Source organism: Octodon degus, unplaced genomic scaffold, assembly GCF_000260255.1.
Source record: "Octodon degus isolate 3935 unplaced genomic scaffold, OctDeg1.0 scaffold00019, whole genome shotgun sequence".
Classification (NCBI taxonomy): Eukaryota; Metazoa; Chordata; class Mammalia; order Rodentia; family Octodontidae; genus Octodon; species Octodon degus.
The window spans coordinates 8,991,048-9,011,084 of record NW_004524595.1 but is presented as its reverse complement, the minus strand read 5'-3'; the positions used below and the strand labels follow the sequence as shown (position 1 = coordinate 9,011,084).

Here is a 20,037-nt window from a genome sequence, read left to right as displayed (position 1 = left end):
CCTATGCCCAGGGGCCACAGTAGGAGCTGCATGGCCTGCTCCTCCCTGCTCTCAGGCTTACATCTGTCACTCCCCCAGCTGCCCACCCAGGACATGCCCTTATCAGCCTCAGACACCCCAGGACTCCTGGCCACAACCGCCATCTGCACTCCCTCCTCCTGGACGTTCCCACCTTCCAGCTCAGCCCTAGAGGGCCACCCTGCCAGCCAGTGTGCTGAGGCCTCTGGACAGCTACTACAGCGGTGTCCCACCATGTCAGCCCAGCCCGTCCCTGACTGAGCCAGCCTGAGCCCAGAGCTGGAGGTGTCTACATGAGCCTTTAAGGTATCACCCAGTGGGGAAGGAAACCAGGCAGGGACCCCGGGAGGAGGAAGCCTGGTGAAATAGACTGTAAGCCCCAGCAGGACCAGTCCCTGGAAGTGGGGTGCCCTGGGAAGTTGTGATAATTTTGTTAGGTTTGCTTCTGCAAGTTTTGTGTGGTCTGAGGAAAGGAGCTGGGCCTTCTGGGACCTCAGTTTTTGATGTACACCATAGGAGGGCTGCAGGCAGGGAGCCTGAACTCTGCATCTGCGTTTTGGGTTCATTGACTTCTGAAAAGAGAAACCAAGCATTCCGAGATGCAGGAACGGAGGAGTGAAAACAAAGCACACTGTCTGCTTATGCTGGAATCTGAGGAGAGGACTCATGGAATTCCCCAGCCCTCACCAGAAGGCGAGGTTAGGCCACAGCTTTGACCTCTGTTTCCTGGTCTCTGGGACCATGACACCCCCAGATCCTGGTGGAAGGGCAGGGGCTGGCGAGCAGTCACACAAAGCTTTTCTTCAGTAGACTATTGACATCACCAGTGCAGAGGGGAAAACACTCCTACACTGTAGCATATAAGAGGCTTCCCATGTCGGCTAGGGAGATAACTCAGCAGGTTAAGTGCCTGTCTGGCAAGCGCAAGGACTTAGGTTCAATCCCCGGTACCACATGCCATGCCAGCCCTACACCAAGCCGGCCATCAAAACCGTGGCATGGTGGTGCAAGCCTGTAATCCCAGCACTGGGGAGGCTGAGACAGGAGGATCACTATGAGTCCAAGCTGCATAGTGAGACCCTGTACCAAATAAATAAATAAATAAATAAATAAATAAGGTTTTTTAAAAAAAAAAGTCTTCCCATGTTGAAGGTCGCTTTTCATGCCTTTCTTCTTAGTACAACACCAATGCTTATTATGGATATTTCTGCATTTTAGTAAAAGGAACCCATAGTCCTGGTACTGAGATCCTGGAATAAAGTTCAGTTTATTTTCATCTCTCTTTCCTCCCAAAATATTATTGCTGGAAATGTTACATTATCATAAACTAGAGTTCAGGATACATATAGGGTTTCAACTATTGTCATTTTTCTCCATCTAGAAACTCTGATTACTGCCAAGATTTGACAAAGACCCATCGCCCTCTCTTTTATGTTTCCAACTTTGTAACTTTTTCTTACCTCCATTAGCTCCCCCACAACCCTAGTGGTTAGAAGCAAGCAGGGAAAAAAAAAGCCAGCATCCAGGATGTTCTGCCAGAGATTCTCTTTTTTTTAAGGAAGGGTCTACAGGGTATTCAGGGTCTCACTACTAGATTGGACTCTTTTCCTCGAACACCAGTTTATGGCAGAAGGCTGAACAAATAGCTCAGTGGATTAAAGCACCTGCAAGCAGTTGCAAGGGCCAGGGGTTGGATCCCCAGGCCTGCTGTGCCAGCCCCAACCCCAGGACGCCCTGAGATAGCAACTGAGACTGAGTGTGGTGGTGCACACCTGTAATCCCAGCTCTTGGGAGGCTGTAAACAGGCAGATCACTAGTAGGAGTCCAATCTAGTAGTGAGACTCTAAACACCCTGTAGACCCTGCCTTAAAAAAATAGAATCTATGGCCGAGCATCCTGGGTGCTGGCTTCCCCAGTTCTCCCTGGCATGTGGTTAAGGAGCCTGGAGTGTGATATTTGTAGAGGGTGAAGTGGGAGGGAATTGAAGGAGGAGGCTCACCAGGGGCTTTCCTCATGACACACAGTAAAATTCCTGGAGAAGGCTCTGGGCCCAACACTGCTGGCTGGCCCTCCCCAGAAAGGGGGCTCCTACTTGGAGTCGCTCAAGGTGAGGCTCATGCATTGGAAGTTTCCAGATAGATTTTCTTCCCCTGCAAGCACCTCATCCACAGATCTCTGGCAGGACGGATGCTCTGGCTTCCTAATGCGTCTGGATAATGGAGCTACAGATGCATCAGGCCCCTCAGCCCTGCTTAGTGTCGTGGGCCAGCTAGATGGGCATGAGCTCCAGGTCTGCTGCAGTCCAGGCTGCTCTTCTTGTCTCCTCCCTAACAAAACAAACAAAACCAAAAGACACAGACATTGTTCTGGGTCTGGATACTACACCCCAGCTGTGTGGCTTGGGAAGAAGGCCTGTACTTCTGTGCAGGATTTATCATCTGTAACTGAGAGCTCACAACTGCAACCAGGCTGGGAGGGTGAAAATGAATCTGTCAGCCTCTTGCACAGGGTAGGCACCTGGGAGGTGTTTTGTGCAAATGTTTGGTGGGCTTCATTCCCATGCCCACACTTGCTTTCTAGCTTGTCCTTTGGGTCTTCATCTCTGTTGCTTTTACCATTAGAGCCCTCGCCATTATTTCATTTATACTGAGTAGATCTTTCTGAAGGGGGTCTCCCCTCTCTAGCATGTTGGGCCTAAGGGCACAGCCTCTGTACAGCTCCAGCACTAAGCACCTCACAGGCATCCTTCTCCTCATAGCTACCAATAGGAACTACTGTATCCCCATTTCTTGGGCGGAAACGGGCTCAAAGAGTTTAAGCCAATTGTCCACAGATGTCAGATGACAATATCAGAGCCAGCAAGATTCTGTTGAATTTCAAAGCCTATGCTCCTCACTGGATGTGGCTTTAATGGCATTTGTTATGCAGTGACATATTGATGCCCTAGAATTCCATAGAGGTGGTTCATCTTCCCCTGAATCAAATGAGCAGAGTTGGCTCTGTTTGCTGAGGCTGTGTACCTGCTTTCAGAGTCTCTCTGCATCTCACCTTGGTCTCACCCATCAGCTTGCTGCAGTCATTGTTCTTGCCTAAAGCAGCAGCATGCCCCCCCCCATACCTGCTGGTTAAAAATGTGTGCGAAGGAAGCATTCAAGGGCTGCAGTAGAGGATGCTGGGACTTTTCTGTGAGCATTGAGCTTCTGCACTGTGATGCCTGCCCTTCGGTTCAATTGTTTAGGCTTTGATTGCTTCTTGAATTTTGGTTATGTTTAGAATACAGGAGAGATGATTTTTTTTTTCTTTGTGTTGCTAGGGATCAAACCCAAGTCCCTGCACAGGCTAGGTAAGTATTTTATTGCCAAGCTATTGCCCTAGTTCCATGATGGCTATTTTATTTTTGGGCAGGTTGGAGACATTTAACTATTTTGAAATCGGGGGGGGGGGGAAGAAAAGAAAAGAAACGTTTTGTTAAGGTTGGACTGTTGTGGGTCTCAGTTTCTCTTCCCACAGAATAGGTTTATAGCCCCAAAGGGGCCCAAGGACTTCATGTACAAAATGAGAACCCAAGTCTCAGACCCAGTCCCTAAGGATAGGAATTCATCTCCTCCAACCCAAGCTGTGAGTCCAGACACCTATTTACTACTAACTCCAGTGTCACCTCCACAGATGAAGTTATTTACCATCAAATGGACAAATAGTACCTCCTCTAGAAGTTCTCAAAGTTTGTAAGGGTAAGCTGCCCTGAGAGGACTCACATACCCATGTAGCTGTGTGGACCTGTGTGGGTTCACCCTCATCCTTTTGCCGGTGGCTCTCCCCAGGAGCTGACCAGGTATCAGCTGACTAGGTATCCACAGATGTTAGAGGTGCTCCCAGAGAGCCCAGAACTAAGATGTGGTTGTTGTGGACACTTGGTGGAAAGAGTGTGTGGCTTCCAAAACCTGGACAGGGAGCAACAGAGGCACCCGAACTGCCTGGCATTCTGAGTTCTCTTGCTTCTTCTACCAGCACCCAGTTCGCACATGGTTCAGCAAACTACAGTGACTGAGAGCCCTGGCTGCCTGTGCATTGCCCATGGCAGCATAGCACATCCAGCAGGCCGGGGGCAGAGGGCCGGCATCCCACGGGGTAAGCAGAAAGAAAGCACAGGTATTTTCCAGAGCTAATTTCTCAACCCCTCTTATGATCCTTTCTCTGTTATAAAGCAAAGGACATAAATGCTGAACTAGGGTTCTTGGCAGTGCTGATAAGAAAAACCAGAGAATGTAGACGTCTCATTAGGAAAATCCCAAAATTTTAGTCTTATCACTGCTGCAACATAATACAGTAAGTATGTTAATTCCAGCCTCCCCCCCCTCCCCCCCCTCCCCCGCAAAATCCCTTTCAGCTGAGGCTGGCTGGAGCAAGCTTCAGGGCTGCAGCAGCCTGGGCAGGTCTGTTTTGGATTCTGGCCTTGCCAGGGCCTCATGTAGCAAATTTCTGATTTGAGTGTACCCAGCTTTGCCCCCTCACCTATGCAGCTGCCTTTGCAGATATTCAGCTCAGCAAATAATGCCTAAACGCCTACTGTGTGCAGGGATGGTCATGGGGGCTGTGAAATGTCAAAGTCCGCAAGTTTCTGTCCTTGCCAGAGCCAATAAGCTGAGGAGGGCACAGTGATTTACAGGCCAAGCCTGCTAGCCAACCTTGTCCCCAGCAAACACTCATTTCAACAAGCTTCTCTTCCAAGAGATTATTCACCATTTGTGCTGCTTGGACTTGGCGCGCCTCTCCAATTCCTTTTACCGAAGAGGAAAAGGGAACATTGAAGTGAGTACTTGTGTCATAAGGAAAAGGTTGGTGGAAGTGGGCTTGGGCCTCAATCCAGAGCCTGCCGGGACACCATCCTGCGTCTCTGTAAGGATAAGAGGACTTCGCGTGGACACTTTCCTCTCTAAAGCCCTTCCCACCACCAGCATCTCTGTGCACCAGGTTTAGGAAACCCTAGAAAAGCAAGCCCACGCCAGGGTGAGGAGGTTCAGTGCTGTGCTGGGGAGTGGCAGAGCCCGCCCAAAGCCAGGGCTGGGCTTCTCATCTGCTTGTCTTTCCACTACCCCAAGCCCAGCGCAAGCGGGAGGCAGAGGAGAGCACAGGGGCATGGCCTGCCCTGCGGGGAGTGCGCAGCAAGGAGGCTTCCAGATGCCGTTCTGACCTGCCTGGACCCAGAAGTGCCGAGGGGAGAAGCAGCTGCGAGTCCCGGTGATGGATGTTCGCGGCTAACGGGTGGGTGACTGCGCGCATGCTGGTGCCAGGGTGGCCGCGCGAGCGGCTGGCTTCAGGGAGCAGGGCGTCACATTTCAGCAACATGATCTCAGCCCAGGCCAAGCCGGAGGGACAGGAGCTTGCACGCTGGTGGCCTTCAGCTAGGAGAGGGGCGGGCTGACAGACGGGGGCGCCGCAGAGGGAACCTCCCTGCTTCCATGGGTTCTGTTTCCTTGGTGGCCTTGCCAGCAGCCCTTTCAGGACAAGCCGTGCTGTGTGTCCCTTCCAAGGCTCCAATGAGAAAGCCAGCTTTAAAAGTCAAAAAGTTTCTGAAGGACTTCACAGGGAGAGGAGTGTTTTTAGTATGAAAATGTTTTGGTGAAACAAAAGCCTCCCAGTTCCCTCTCCTCTCAGGAGAAAAACTGGATGTCCTGCTCAAAGGGGCAGGGTGGGGTGTTTATATTTGCTAGGGGTCTCATATGAAACCCATTTTGCTCCCTGGAATTTTTCATCCAAATTCTTAGACTTTGGTCTCTGCTGGATAATTTAGTGATCTCCAGAATTTGCTAATATTCTGGCCAGTAAGAATACCTACTATTACTTTTAAAGAATGTTATTTGTTTTTAAAAGTTTTCCCCAAGCCAGCTGAGTGCCTCCAGTACAATCTCAGTACTAGATCTGGGGAAGGAGGCCAAATTACATGACTTCAAGGTGCTGAGAGCTAAGTATTCCCGTCTAGACACGTAGGAGAGAACAATGAACCCAAGGAAGCAGTAGGTGCCAGGCCTGTCCCTGGAAGAAAAGAACCTTCCATTTGCTCTGTTGCCCACTGTTCATCCTGCAGGGCCAAGAGGGCAAAGGAGACTGGTGGAGTTTGGCCCAGAGGATTGCTATCCTCTTTCCTTGTTTTCTGCTCTGTCACATGGCTAGACCATGACATTTCTGTTCAGTGCTGTCAGTGCCTTGGTCCAAGGAGAATAACTGTGTACCCAGATCCCTTGGCCAAGAAGAAGCAGTGCCCAAAGCCCGCTGGCATCTGCCCACGCCCTGTCTCCCTTTTTCTCCCACATGCCCAGCAGCCAACAGGCAGTTCCTTCTGGCCAGACTTAGGGGAGGCGGTGATGGCCGGCCCGTCCCAAGGCCAGAGCTTACACATCCGACTGAGGCACAGCATCGGCCATGTCTGCGAGGATTAGTGCAGAGCCGGGCCTTCCTCCCTCCCCTGGAACTCATGGGCAAACAGCCATGAGTCCTGGACCCTGCCTCTTGCTGACCAGAGGGACCCTGCCCCAGCTATTTTTAGTAAGCTATCAGGTGCACAGGATGCCCAGTTGCTTTTCCACCTGCCGGGCTCATTACAGAGATCCAGTGTCTAGGCTCTGACTGTTCTGCTGGAGTGTGACTACAGCCTGGGGCCAGCACAAAGCTCCTTCTCAGCAGCTCAACCATCTCTCAGGCCCTGCCTGGGCATGACAAGTGGCAGCACTGAGATGCTCAGGTGGGGGGCTCTTTTGTCCTGGGAAGCACAGGTGTTGGAAGCTAATGCCTGCCCTCCTCTGCTTCCCTGACACTGAAGTCAAGGCCTGAAGATAAAACAGAAAGGATCTGAACTCTGGAGTAGCCCTATGTGAAGTGCTAGATGGTGAAGAACAGTGGCTCCATGCCTGCGCACACTTGCCACACCAAGGGGTCCCTCACCAGGACCTGCTGGGAGACCTGGGGGTCCAGAGGAGGAGTCACAGGCAAGGTGGTGCAGAGTACAGCTGTGGGGGGACACACAGGTGAGGTTCAGGCTGTGGGAGAGCTGACGCTTTGGGCAGAGAGGCCACAGAAGCTCACTTGTCTTAGAAGAGGGACAGCCTATAGTGCAGCTGGCGAGCTGCAGGAACCCCAAGGGTGGTGCAGAGGGCCTTTAAGAGACATGAGAGGGAAGCTGGAGAGAACCAGGTAGTACCAGGTGTAAAGAGCCCCAAATGCCCGTGGAGGTATCTGGACAGTGCAGAAGTAGCGGTCACCAGTCTGCCCCCACCTTCCCCAATGTCAGGGTTCCCCCTGGCCACTGCACAGCAACAGCAGCAGCACACATGCCACCTGATGCCCAGGTCATGGGCGGATCTTGAAGCATGTGAGCCGGGGCCGACCTGGCTGGCTGGCTGTCAGCATCGCTTCCCAGCTCCGTGTTCACTGGCATCAGTTAGGTGACTTGAAATGGCATGGCAAGCATATCTGTACAGCAGACTGCTGCAGGTGCCCTGTCTGGGCCTGAGTAGTTTTCGTGTTTTGGCCCTCACCACAGCAGAGCCTGGTGTCATACACTGCCAGCAGCACTCTGGAAAGTGGGGTGCCCTTGAGGGCTTTATGCTGAGGACTCAGCCTATTGGGTGTGTAATGCCCCTGTGGACTGGCTCAGAGCATGTGGGGACGTGTGAGGTGCCCACTGCCCTGCTGAGGAGGCTGGCAGTTAGGAATGGGCAATAAGCCGGGGCTCTTCACACACCCCAGAACCTTGGCCGCTTCTTCCCTGTACTTTCTGCCTTTCTGCCTCATCAGCTGAGCAGGCACTGCCTTGACTACATAGAACTCTCAGCTTGTCCTCCCCTCCAACGTATGTACACACACACACACACACACGCACGCACGCACACACACCAAGCCCCCAGCTTAGCCCTGGTAGGGTGGCACTTAGTGCATCAAGTACCACATGCCTGAGGGCAGGTGCCATCCTGCCCAGCGAGGGTGTCGGCACCCCTCCTGCTGTCTGTGGGCAGGGCAGAGAAGCCCAGGCATGGCTCTTCATGACCACCTTGCTGGGCCAACAGCCTTATAAGACAAGCTGTGCTCCCATTTTAGAGATGAGGAAGCTAAGTGCACAGGAGAAAGCCTTCAGAGGCCCCAGGCCTTTAGCTCCACTCCCAGAGCCTCAAGTCCTCAATGAGCCAAATGCAGATGCCATGAGCAGCCGGGCCCCTTCCGGGTACCCAGCCTCAGCGCTGCTGCCCTGCCCTGCCCTCCACCAGGACCAACTTCTCACAAATGGACCTTAGCAGCAGCAGTGAATATGCTGCTGCAGCCGTTGCTCTTTTGGAAAAAGAAAACCCTGGCTTCTTAGGGCTGTTGTATTTTATTTTTCTGTAAAGAGGAAATTAATTTTAGTCTTTCTTTTTGGTTTAAAATGTTGTTCTTTGCTTTTTCCGCCCTACAATTTAAAAGGAAACATTTGTCTGTTGAGAAAAGAAATGATAATTATAGACTAAAAATTGTTTCTATTCTGATTTGAAAAAGTGACAAAAAAAAATTCCATCGCACAGATGGGGCCCTGCTGATGGGGGGCGGTTAACAATGAGGCTCTGGCCGGTTTGGGGATCTGAATGGCATGTGGGGTGGCTGGGGGCCCGGCTGACCCTGCAGCGAGGGGCTGTCCAAGGCTGGCTCACTTTCTGGTGCTGGGAGAGACTAGCTGTCTCCGGTCTGGACACACCACGTCCTACATTCAGCACGGGAGGAAGGGCGTGTGGAGAGGTCCCTTGGATCTCATGGCCCATGTTGGTGAGCAGGGTGGGAGACCGGGCTGAGGTCCCTTGGATCTGTGTGGCCCCTGAGCTCGGGGAGCCACCTGGTTTTATTCCCTTAACTGAGAGTTTCAGCCTCACAAAGTCACAATTGCTCTTAGCCTTTCAATCAATAAAGCAGGAAACTGATTAGACTGTGAAATTAAACTAATAATGCCATGCTATTAACCCTCAATCGATGGCAAAGGGGCGCAAAGTGAAGGCTATTTCCTAAATCCATAGTATCCCTTAGATATATGTATTTACTTTTTTGAAGATATCCTAGGCTGTAAGGGCTGGGGAGATAGCTCAGTGGAATAAGCGCTTCCCTGGCAAGTGCACAGGCCTGAGTTCAATCCCCGGTTCTGAAAAAAAAAAAAAAAAAGAAGATATCCTAGGCTGTGAACATGCCAAACCACCTTTGTTTTGGAAAATATAGCAAGATTCATGGTACAGTCTGTGGCTGTCCTGGCAGGGCAGCCTGCACGTCTAGTGCGGGGCCCAGGGTTGTTCAGGGGGCGCAGCCTTAGCAGGTCACTGGAGCCCCTCCGTGTGTCTGCTGTGGGCATGAGCCCAACAGGTCCCAGCCTATCCTTGGCCAGCCTTGTCCCTGGGGGCCTCTCTTTGGGGTTGACGTCAGATGTCTTCACTTTTTTTATGCTGGGTAACAAAATATCACAGACCAGTTATCTTATAAACAATTAAAATTGATTTCTTACAGTTCTGGGAATGTGAAAATCCAATAAAAAGGTACCAGCGTTTGGTGAGAGTCTCCATACTGTGTACCTCATGGCAGAGCAAGAGTGTACACGACAGAGTGGGGGACCCAACCCCTTGTACCAGGTGTTTACTTCCTCAGTGATTAACCCACCACCGTTCCACCCTTCAGCCCAGGAATTCTTCTATTGTTGAATTGTGGGAGAAACATTCAAACCACAGACAGCCCCAGGCCACTGCAGTCAGACAAGACCCCCAGGGGATAGGGCTGACTGGCGCATTCCCACGGTCTCATGTGGGTTTGGGTTCCTGCCACCACCTTGTACCCCCCAGTGGAGGGTCTGCGGAGCGCTTTGTGTTTTCAATCCCATGAAGAGTGGCAGTCAATCCTCCTCCCCTTCTCCTCGCTCCGCCTCAGCTGTATTCGCCTCCTGAGGGTGGCATAGGCTCATGTAGTCCCGGCTGGTACAAGGGAGGTGCATTCTGCGAACGAGGGCTGGTCTCTGATGTATCTGGATCGCTGTCCAGGGCTGGCCCTCACGTTCCAAGCTGATCTGTGAGGTGTGAGCACAGCTTCCTCAGACAGCCTGGCTGGCCAGCATTTGCAGACTTGGCTCAGGCTATAATACAAGGATGCCTCAGTTGTGACCATGTCTCAGGACAATATCTGAGTGTGTCTCAGGCAACCATTGTCACCCACCACTGGTGAGTGTAAGTGAGGCTGGGCCTGATGACCATCAGGACCACTCCCGCCACAGCGCCTGAGTCCTTCTGGTTCTCTCCATGTGCTCTTTACTGCAAACCCTCAGCTCTGCAGAGCCCCCAGGACTCGTGCTGTTATCTCCATTTAAGAATGAGCACACTGGAGCTGCTCTGGGGGGCAGCTGTTCTGGAGTTCGCATAATCTCTGTCTTCCTCTGGCCTCGCTGCTGAGGGTGAGGCACTAGCTCACCCTGCCATGGACCCTCCACTGGCTCAGCGTCCCAACTGGCCTGTCAGCTCCACCAGGGTGGAAAGTTGCCAAGGCCCAGACCCCCTCTCTAAAAGTGGTGACGGTATTTAATAACTAATTACTCTAATGATCCTGCAGAAATGCTGGAGACCTGTTTTAGGAGAGATGTCAATTAGAGCCATCTGCACGGTGAATAAAGGAGCCCTACCCCAGCTGTACTGTTGAAACATGTTAGCGTTTTCCTACCAGCGGCCATATGGTACTTAACGAAAGTGAATTGTTCACACTGCACAGCCCGCGCCTCCTGATGAATACTAGTATTTTGTTTTGGAAAATAGTTCTTCCACCATGTGGAATATTTTTCAATGCAGTAAGCAGCAAGTTGGAAGCCAGCACGCTCTGAAATGCAGAAAGACTCCCATCACCTTAAGATGCCCTTCCCTCCAGCCCAGCTCCGCCCGACCCACCTGGCTCCACATCACACCTGGGCCTGGTTCTTAGCATCTGTTTCTGAATCTGCTCCGAAGCAGGGGCCAAACAGGGTTCTCACTCCGCCCACCTCAGCTTCTCGACTTGCAGGAAATGAGAAGCAGGGGGTGGAAAGCTGTGCCGAGTAAGGGCACTGAGCTTCATGTGGAAAGACCCAGCCATGGGGCAGAAGCCCCCAAGTGCTGAGAAGTAGTCCAGGTGTTCCCTGGGAGGTGTGGCTTCAAGGAAGGATTAATTTCCTTATGGAGCATGTCCCTTTCAAGAAGCGGGTAAACCAGATGCGGCAGCGCACACCTGTCATCTCAGCCCTTGGAGGCTGAGGCAGGAGGGTGGCAAGTTTGAGGCCAACCTGGACTACATAACAGTTTTCAAAGTTACTCTGGAACACATAGTGAGCACCTGGCTGAAAAGTGAGAAGGGAGATGAAGCTGTGCGGCACATAGGTGGACTCCTGCAAGGTATGGGGGAGGGGGGTGAACTGTTTGGGGAGCCCCTCAGAAGCCTAATCGCTACTCTGTATGACTATAGAGAAACTTCTCTAGTAACACACTACAGAAATGATCCCTGACAGTCGATAGCCTTCAGGAGCCTGATCCGAAGCTTCCCTCCGCATCACCAGGAGAGACTAATCTGGAATCAATTAGTGACCAAAAGTCGTTGTCACATAAGTCCTGATGGGAGGACCTGGGCCCCACTGCCCTGTGAATGCAAGTGTGTTGGGCTCCTAGGGACGTGAATGCTTCAAAAGCTGGTGAAGGCCACACACAGGCCTTCTTGCACTGAGGACCAAGGTCACTGCATTGCCAGTGCAGAAAAGCTGGCAGCTGTCCTCTGACTGAGACACCACCACCAGAAGGTGCTGGGCGAGGGGACCTGCACCCTATCAGAGCTCTGTGTCCTCACCGAGTTGACAGCATTGTCGTTAAGGCCACCAGGAGAGAGCCTTTTTTATTGCAACCTGTTCTAGGATCTTGCTCAGTGTCAATAACTGTTCCGGAACTTTCCCTAGAACCAAAGTCACTTATTAAAGCTTAATAAAAGACAAGATTGATTGCAGTTGGTGACAGAGAAGATCTGCCGAAAGTCCTGATAACCGAAATGCTCTTCACAAAACCGTCGTCCCATAAATCTCACTTATTTCCAATTCGGCAGCAGCTGGTCCCAAGTTACAGTAATGATCCTAAGTTCAGCCGAACATGTTCTTAAAGCAAATCCTTCTGGGTGAAAAATAACAGGCGCTTGCCTCTGTCCCTCATCTGCAGGCCATGCCATTTGATTTCACCTCTGACAAACACCCTGGCCCATAACAGATGAGGATCTGGAAGAACCAGGTCACAGAGAGCCCCTCAGCAAGAGGACCCAGGTTAAGGGCAGACTGTACAGCCCAGAGCTGTGAGGATGCCAGAGCATCTCAAATAAATGGTAGCCTTCCCCTGGGACTATGACCCACGACCATAAGCTGTCCTCTTGGGCCAAGCCTGGCAGTTTCCTAAAGAGTAACCCTTTCCTCACGGGACAGGTATGGAGCGGCCAATGTCCAGTGTGACTTATGCCACCTGAACTAAAAGTGAGAAGTTACACCAGGTGTGGTGGTGAACATCTGTAATCCCAATGCTGGGGAGGCTGACAGGAAGATTACTATGAGTCTAAGCTGCATAGCAAGACCCTGTACCAAATAATAAATAAATAGATAGTTTTTAAAAAATTAAAAAGTGAGAGGTTGCTCAGACATCAAATTTGATGAACTGTATTATACAATTTAAAAACAAATCTCCAGCTCTCTGAGCTCCTTGTAACAGTCACATCACGGAGATCAGACCCGGCTCTGGCCTGATGTTTAGGTCTACATTCTGCTGGCTTTCCAGCAGAGGCACTTCAAGGGGGAACAACAGGGATGACAAGACTGTAGGATAATCTTAATTTGGTACTGAGGCCTGGGGGCTGGGGACCCAACAACACTAGAGCCCTGTGTTTTGAGGGTTGGTGTGTGGGTGTCAGGCAGGAGGAGACACATCCCCAGTGTCACCCACCCCAGCCCTGTTCAGTGAAAGGGGACAAAGCAGAAAGGCTGCTTGCTACAGGCCTCTACAGAACTGAGGGTGCTGGGTGGGGAGAGGAGTATTGGCCTGAATCCAGATTACCAACTGCACAAAGACAAACTTTAGTGGAAAAGAGAGACAGCCCCACAGCTGTGTGGGCAGAGAGGAAGGGCTCAGTGGTTGGGGAGAAGGCCTGGGGAATGAGGGGAGCTCCCCTGCCCAGTCTCTCCAACTCAGAGACCCCTGGCCTGAGGCGCATGAGGTACTGCTTGTCTGATCTTGGGGGAGCCCCGAAGTTTGCTACCAACACAGAGAGCAGCTCTCAGTCCTCCCACAGGTGGAGATGGGAAATAAAAGGCATCAATGCACAGTAGGCCTGGGCATCTGAAGGAAGTGAAGAAATCCTGTGTAGATGGGGCGTGGTGAGTATGTGAGAGAGCAGGTCTGTGGGTGCCTTTGGCTGTGGCTTCCTGCCAGTCAGTCCTGGGGCTGCGGGTCAGTGCGGATGGGGGGAGGGGGGGTGTCTGTCTTCTGACAGCTCCTTCAAGGCAGTAGGACAGTGAAGACTCACGTAAGGGACCCTGAGGGCTTGATGTTCTCTGTGGGGGAGGCAGGCAGGATGCTCTGGCTGAGATGCCAGCAAGACCCGGCCCCAAGGGACTCGTATAGCCTTTCACATTAGAGAACCTGTGAGCCTCTCCCAGGAGCAGGCAGCTGATCCAACCCAGGGAGCCGCAGGTCTGGGATGAGGCTTCCCCACAGCCTCTTGGGAGCCTCAACACTGGCCCGCAGGTGGGCTAGGAGACCTGGGGAGGAGCTCCTGATGGGATGGAGCATTCAGGTGGTGGAGTAAAGGGAACTGAGATGATGTTTGTTGTAGACTGCGGAGCCCTACCCGCATGACAAGACTAGCGAGCCGCACGTGTGAGCAATGAGGGTATTTACAAAGAAGAGAGCAGGATTTCCTTGTAGTCCCGTACTGTCCAAGCTTGGGATAGTTGGGATGCTAATTACAAGCCAAATGCAATTTCAACCTTGGTGAACCTGATGTGGGCTATTTTGTATAAATAAGACTACTTTTAGAAAACAAAAACTTACTAATTAACTTTTCTTATTTTAAAAACATGAGATTTTCCTGTGGTGTGAAAATATACATATGTAGGCACAATGCAGAGTTTATACAGCTCTTTTTGTAGATGTAATTGTATTGTTCCTGCTATTTTCATTGCAATTTGAATCTCAAGTAAGAAACCACCTGTTGTTGAAAATCCTCCGTTTTCAGAATGCTGTTCAGGGCAACCATAAGACCCCTTCCACTTCCCAGCTACGAGGCACTGCTGCTTCCGTTTTAGAGTATTTCTATGTGCAGCACAATAGCACAGGGCTTCAGGAACATCCAGATCCGGGGTGGTGCTTTGTGACCCTCAGAAGTCCCCTAGCCACGCTGCAGAGTGGGACTTACTTGCAGCCCCTCCCCCATTTTATTGTATTAACCAGGATTTGTACATCACCGGGCTGGGTGTCTCATACTTAGCAAGCATATAACACATGATTGCTCTTACATATGAATACTTTTGTTGGCGCACTGCATCCTTGAGCCTTCTAGTGAAGTCTTATGCATCCTTTTCAAAGAGTCCTGCCTTGGCCTCAGTCAGAGCCATTTATTGCTTTGAAGCATCCCTGGATGCCAATGTGTGCTCAGCCCAGGTGTCATCCATTCTTCCTCCTCTTCTCCCCAGCCTCACCAAGGCAGTGCCTACCTCTGTCCTGCCATAGCAGCGCTCAGCCTCACGCCTGGCACAGGCAGACCTGCGAGGAGAGTGTGTTTTGATTTGGTGGCTCTGAGGTCTCCCTGTCTGTTCTGGGCTCCACTGCTCCTAAACTTACCTTGGCAGACTTCTGTGAGTGGCTAATCTGTTGCAGAATTAGGTGGGGGTGCCTTTTGTGGGAACTTAGAGCTGACAGTATCTTGGCTGTCACAGCTTGAACCCTCACCAGGCCGCTTCAGGCTCCCAGCCTCCTGGTACGGGCTGCAAGGGCAGCTGCACAAGTGATGCCTGGCCCAAAAGAACCTTCTGACTAGAAATGGTCCGGGTTCTGATTTGGGTGCGAGTCGGATGCAGATGCTGTCAGAACTCATCAACCTCACCCACATGCTTCAGACCTGAACAGTTACTGTACGGAAATGATGCCCCCAAAAGCTAGTTAATGCAAGCATATGTGGCCCCATTAGACAGACCGAGCACAGGCTTGCTGCAGTCTTCCTGCTCCTGCTTCTGTTGTGGGTACAATGGCACTGAGAAGAGGGGCTGAAGCCAGCATGTTGCAGGATTGCTCTGCAGGAAAAGACAGTGCAGCTTCTGTGTTTAGGGAACTTTAACCCTTTAATTCCTAAGGTGGGGCTCCATACAAAGGTTCCTCCCTGTCCTCACCCCAAGACTGTCTCCTGGCCTGCCTCTGAAGGCATGGGCAAATCAAGCAGTTGTAGGTGAAACCTGCCTCCCACTGAGGGGTCAACTTCAGATTAATGTAAAAACCCAAGGCACCTCTAACCAGAGACTTGTGCACCCTTGTTCATAGCATTATTTACACCTGCCAACAGGTGAAAGCAATCCAAACATACACTTGGAGATCAGCAGACAGACCCACCGCGGGCTTCCTATCCCATGGGTCATGGAGTAGTACTCAGCCTTGTGAAGGGAGGAACGAATAGATTCATGGGTGTACACTACAACATAGGTCAGCCTTCAAGTGTACGTTCTGCCTTCAAGGGCAGATTTTGTGCCATCCCACCTTACCTGAGGTGTGTAGGAAATTGAAACTCACAGAGATGGAAAGTAGAATGTTGCTTCCCAGGGGGAGGGGAGCGGGTTATTACTGAGTGAGTGAAGAGTTCCTGTTTGGGAATATGTAAGTGTCGTGAAGGTGGGTAGTGGCTATGGTTACACAACAGTGTGAATTGCTTCACACCACTGGACTGAACACTTAAATTGGCCAGAATGGTCAGTTTTGTGTTATATATATTTTACCACAATAAAAATCTGAAGCCTGGGCCTGCCTTCTGATTGATCCCTTTCAATTTTGAAGTCTCTCTGTCAGAGGAATTGCCTGGCTGAGGATTTGCTTTCTGATACTAAAAATGAAGGTGTAGGAAATAGCCTATCCCCCCCCACAAAAAAAAAGAAAAGAAATAAAGAAATAGCCTATCCCTGCCTGCCAGCCCCTCTCTTAGAACCAGAGCAACGCCCCACTCAAAATGACAAGCGTCCTTCCTCAATGCCCAGGGTCCTTTTGTCAAGACAAAGGCACAGTCACGCCACTAGTTAACTCGATTTGCTCATGTTGATTCATTCATGCAGCCCACGGCCTCAACCTGACAACCGAGGGGTGAATTTTACTTTATCGCTCCAGCAACTCCCAACGTCATAATCAGGGTGACCCCATCCTCAAGACCCCAGGGGCTCCAGAGCTGCAAAAATTAGAGCACATTCTATGCACAGCAGCCTGGTTGTCTGGGCAGGTTGGCTTGTGGTCTATAATTCAGAGTGACATGCAGGCACTTGTCACAGCAGGAAGCCGTGTGCTGTCAGGGTCATGCGGGGCCTGTCAGGCACCAGGCACAGGGTCTACTCAGCCCAATTCACCCACCTTTCCCGGACCCACATTTGATGTGCTCTTGGAATGGAATAACCTTTGCCCCTCACCTCCCCACACTTTGTACTCAAAATAGAGAAAGCCTTGAGGGCTTGTAACCTTTGTGTTTGCAAAACAAAACCAGACTTTTGAGTCCCAGAATTGCTCCAAAAAGGATGGATGCCATCCTTGTAGGAGGACAAAGAGGGCCATCTGAAGCACTTGATCCGGTGCTGTGGAAAGAGAGAGCACATCCTGCATCTTCAGGTGGATGTAAATGCATACATTCTACACACTGTACAGGAAGGACAGGAACAGTCTGAGACAAGCCTTTCATTTCTCCTCCTACCTAATGAAGTAGTGAAAAAGAAAATGAGCTCGTGGCTTTCATCATTCTCTGCCTTTGTCTGTGTTTTGAGTTCTCATTCAGTCATCGGTGGCCCTAGATTCATTCATCCACTGCTGCTCCACCACCCTTCTCCAGCACCTTCCTTGGTGTCCTGTTGTGACCAGAAGGCACAGAAAGCCCTTCAAGAAAGACAAGTAACTTCTCCATTCCTACAAAAAGCAAAAACAGGAACTCTGTGAAACTTTCCGTAGAACATATTTGCCAGCATACACACACCCCAGCAAACCAGGAGGAAGCATCCTGTTTAATCACGAATGCCCAAAAGAGTGTTCACTGGGTTAGTGCACAGTGGACAGAGTTGTGCCCCAAGTGATTGCCCAGGCGTCAGCTACATTGACACAGCCAGTCCAATCCCTCCTCACAGCGGAGTCATCACTGGGCCACCGAAACGGTAGCTTGAGCTGGGAAAGCAGCACGCTGCACCCCAGGCCAGCTCGGAAGCCTCACGGCTACTCCTGCTGGACTCGGGAACACACTTTGAGATAAGAATAAGCTCAACAGCCACTTTACCTGCAAGGAAGAGCAGTGACCTTGATGCAAGCCTGGATTCCCCATGTCCCCATTATGTCTTCTTGGCCCACTCCTGTCCTGTATGTTGTATCTTTAACAAGATATATGAAAGCACTTAGCCTTGACCCTCAACAGGGAAGATACCTTGTCCTCTTAGTCAGCTCCTGCTACCCAGAGAGCAGGCTCTGTTGCATGCTGGGAGTTGTCATCATACCTGGAGTGTATATTCTAGATATGCAAGGTGCTGCTCAGAGTCTTGTGAGCTTTGTGAGCGAGTGGTCTTTGCTGGTGAGGAGAGACTTGATGTGGAATAAATGTCACTTTGTGTTTGAGTTCTCATTCAGTCATCAGGGACCCTAGGATTCATTCATCCACTGCTGCTCCACCACTCTTCTTCCCACAGAGTCTGTGCTACCCCAGCACCTTCCTTGATGTCCTATTGTGACCAGTAGCTGTCTGTGCTGGTGCTAGATTACTGTGTAGAGTCCATCCTCAGGATCTATGACATTGTAGTAGTTGATCTCTTTCACTACAAGATTTTCCCAGTGGAAGACGGCTTGGCCTCTGCCTTCCTACCAGGTCTCACTGATCTAGCGTCCTCTCCCTGAGCTGTGCATCAGACTGAGGAAAGGGCAGCTGGCACCTCCGAGAAACCAGCAGCACAAGTGGGTACCACACATACATGCTCCCCAAACCATGTTTATTTATCATCCATCCTCCAGCCTTCAAATCAGAGTTGCCATCTAAACAATCCCAACTGACTGTGATTGGTGATCTAGATGCAAAATTCAAAGTCATTTTGTAGACTAGTAATCTACCAAGGATAGGGAGAAGGCTTGAAAAGGATAACAACAGCAAAAGCCTTGGCTGAAACCTTGGCCTAGCCCATTTTCCGTTACTTTAAGTAAACATCACAGGCTTGGCAAGTTATAAAGAAAAGAAGGGTTTTGGGCCCATGGCTCTGGCAGCTGGGAAGTCCGTGAGCATAATGTCAGCCTCCTCGCAGCTCCTAGGGAAGGCCCCACCCTGTGTCCTAGCACAGTGGAGAGGCAGAAGGGCCAGAGGCCCACACAGAAGAGATGGGGCGCAGAAGCAGCATGGCCTTCCCACAGCCTGCGTGGCCTTATTAACCCAGTCCTGCAGAAAAGGCACCCCTATTGCTCAGTGGCCACGTTGCACCACAAAGGGGGATTTGAATGTGAATTTTGAAGGGGACCAACCATCTTCACACCATAGCAGAAGTAATCAGAGGTGAGGCAGCTCTGAAACTCTGACACTCAGCATGTGCACATAAAATACAGAGTGGCCCAGGGTGGGACCTGGAGTCCTTTTGTCCCAGGGATGGATAATGTTGTTTAACTGCCTGAGGTCTTTTGTCTCTGTTGCATTAAATTCTGTTCTGCATATTGGGACACACTCAATGGACTTTAGAATAGTTCACCTTTTAAATGACTGAAATGCTTTTTCTTTAAGATTAGACATGGAAAGAAATTTCACTTCTTTCAGAAACATGTCTATGCATGAGAAAAATGAGGCTTTCACCAGCAATCCTAGCAGACACTGGTAACACTACACCTTCCCTACCTTCACAGGGTCCTCCTCACCTTTCCTATTCCCCATTCATCAACCTCACCTTGGGTATCATCTCCACAGTTCTGGCCTTGCTGGACTTTGTCTTCAGTTTGACCACTTACTGCCTGAACTCCAGTGACTCCAAAAACTTGTATCTCCCAGTTCCGGTGTCATCCCACAACTTCCATACATCCAAAAATAGAATTCTCTGTTTTCCTCTCAAGCCTGCATCCTCTCCAGCAATCCTTATTTCCAGGGATGGTCATGCCAATACCCAGCCCCAAGAGTTGGCTCTCCCATCTTCCCCCTTTGTCATTTCACATTTCTAGCATCCCTTGGTCTCTTGAGGAAACACCCCCTCCTCAGCCCCACCTTGGGCCATTTGCTTCAGCATCTCAATGTCTCCCCAGTTCCAGCTTTCTGACCTAAGTCCAGATCCCTCACACCTGCCCCAGCCCCTCAGAAGAGCTCTCTCTTCCCCATCATTCTCATGGATGTTGGTCCATACTTGCACCAGCCAATGGAATAGCCACTAACCAGATGCGCTATCTAAATTAATCAAAAGTTTTTAAAACTTTAAATTCAGTCCATTGGTCACACTACCCAGTTAGCAAGTGTTGCATCTACATGGACCAGGGGCTGCCATCGGGCATAGAGTACAGGGTATAGAGCATGTGCACTCTTCCAGAAAATTGAACCAGATAACACTCCCCACTCTTCTTTCTCTCTGTCACTCTGAAGAAGACAGGCAAGACATGTCCTTACAACCCAAGCTTCATCTCCAGGAGCACAGAACTTGGAACTCTTTGGGGTGCTACAGACAGGAGCTGCCACAGCTGTTATGTGTCCAGATATCCCCACCAAAGCCTCATGCAGTCACGTGGGGCTTTTCAGAGGTGGCTGGATCCA

The 20,037-nt window shown here is 50.8% G+C and overlaps 1 protein-coding gene across 5 annotated transcripts in view; it reads left to right on the top strand.

Annotated features, from left to right (window-relative positions):
• Window positions 1–20,037, top strand: part of Klhl29 (kelch like family member 29) — a 277,679-nt gene that overhangs the window by 109,914 nt on the left and 147,728 nt on the right. Inside the window, exon 1 of one of the 5 annotated variants that reach the window (XM_023711015.1) lies at window positions 5,192–5,280. The exons of 3 other annotated variants lie outside the window; for them this stretch is intronic. The gene's annotated coding sequence lies outside the window, so the exon portion shown is untranslated. Of the gene's footprint in view, window positions 1–5,191; window positions 5,281–6,393; window positions 7,041–20,037 lie in introns of those variants that run through there. One more of the 5 variants, XM_023711014.1, reaches the window with a different exon arrangement.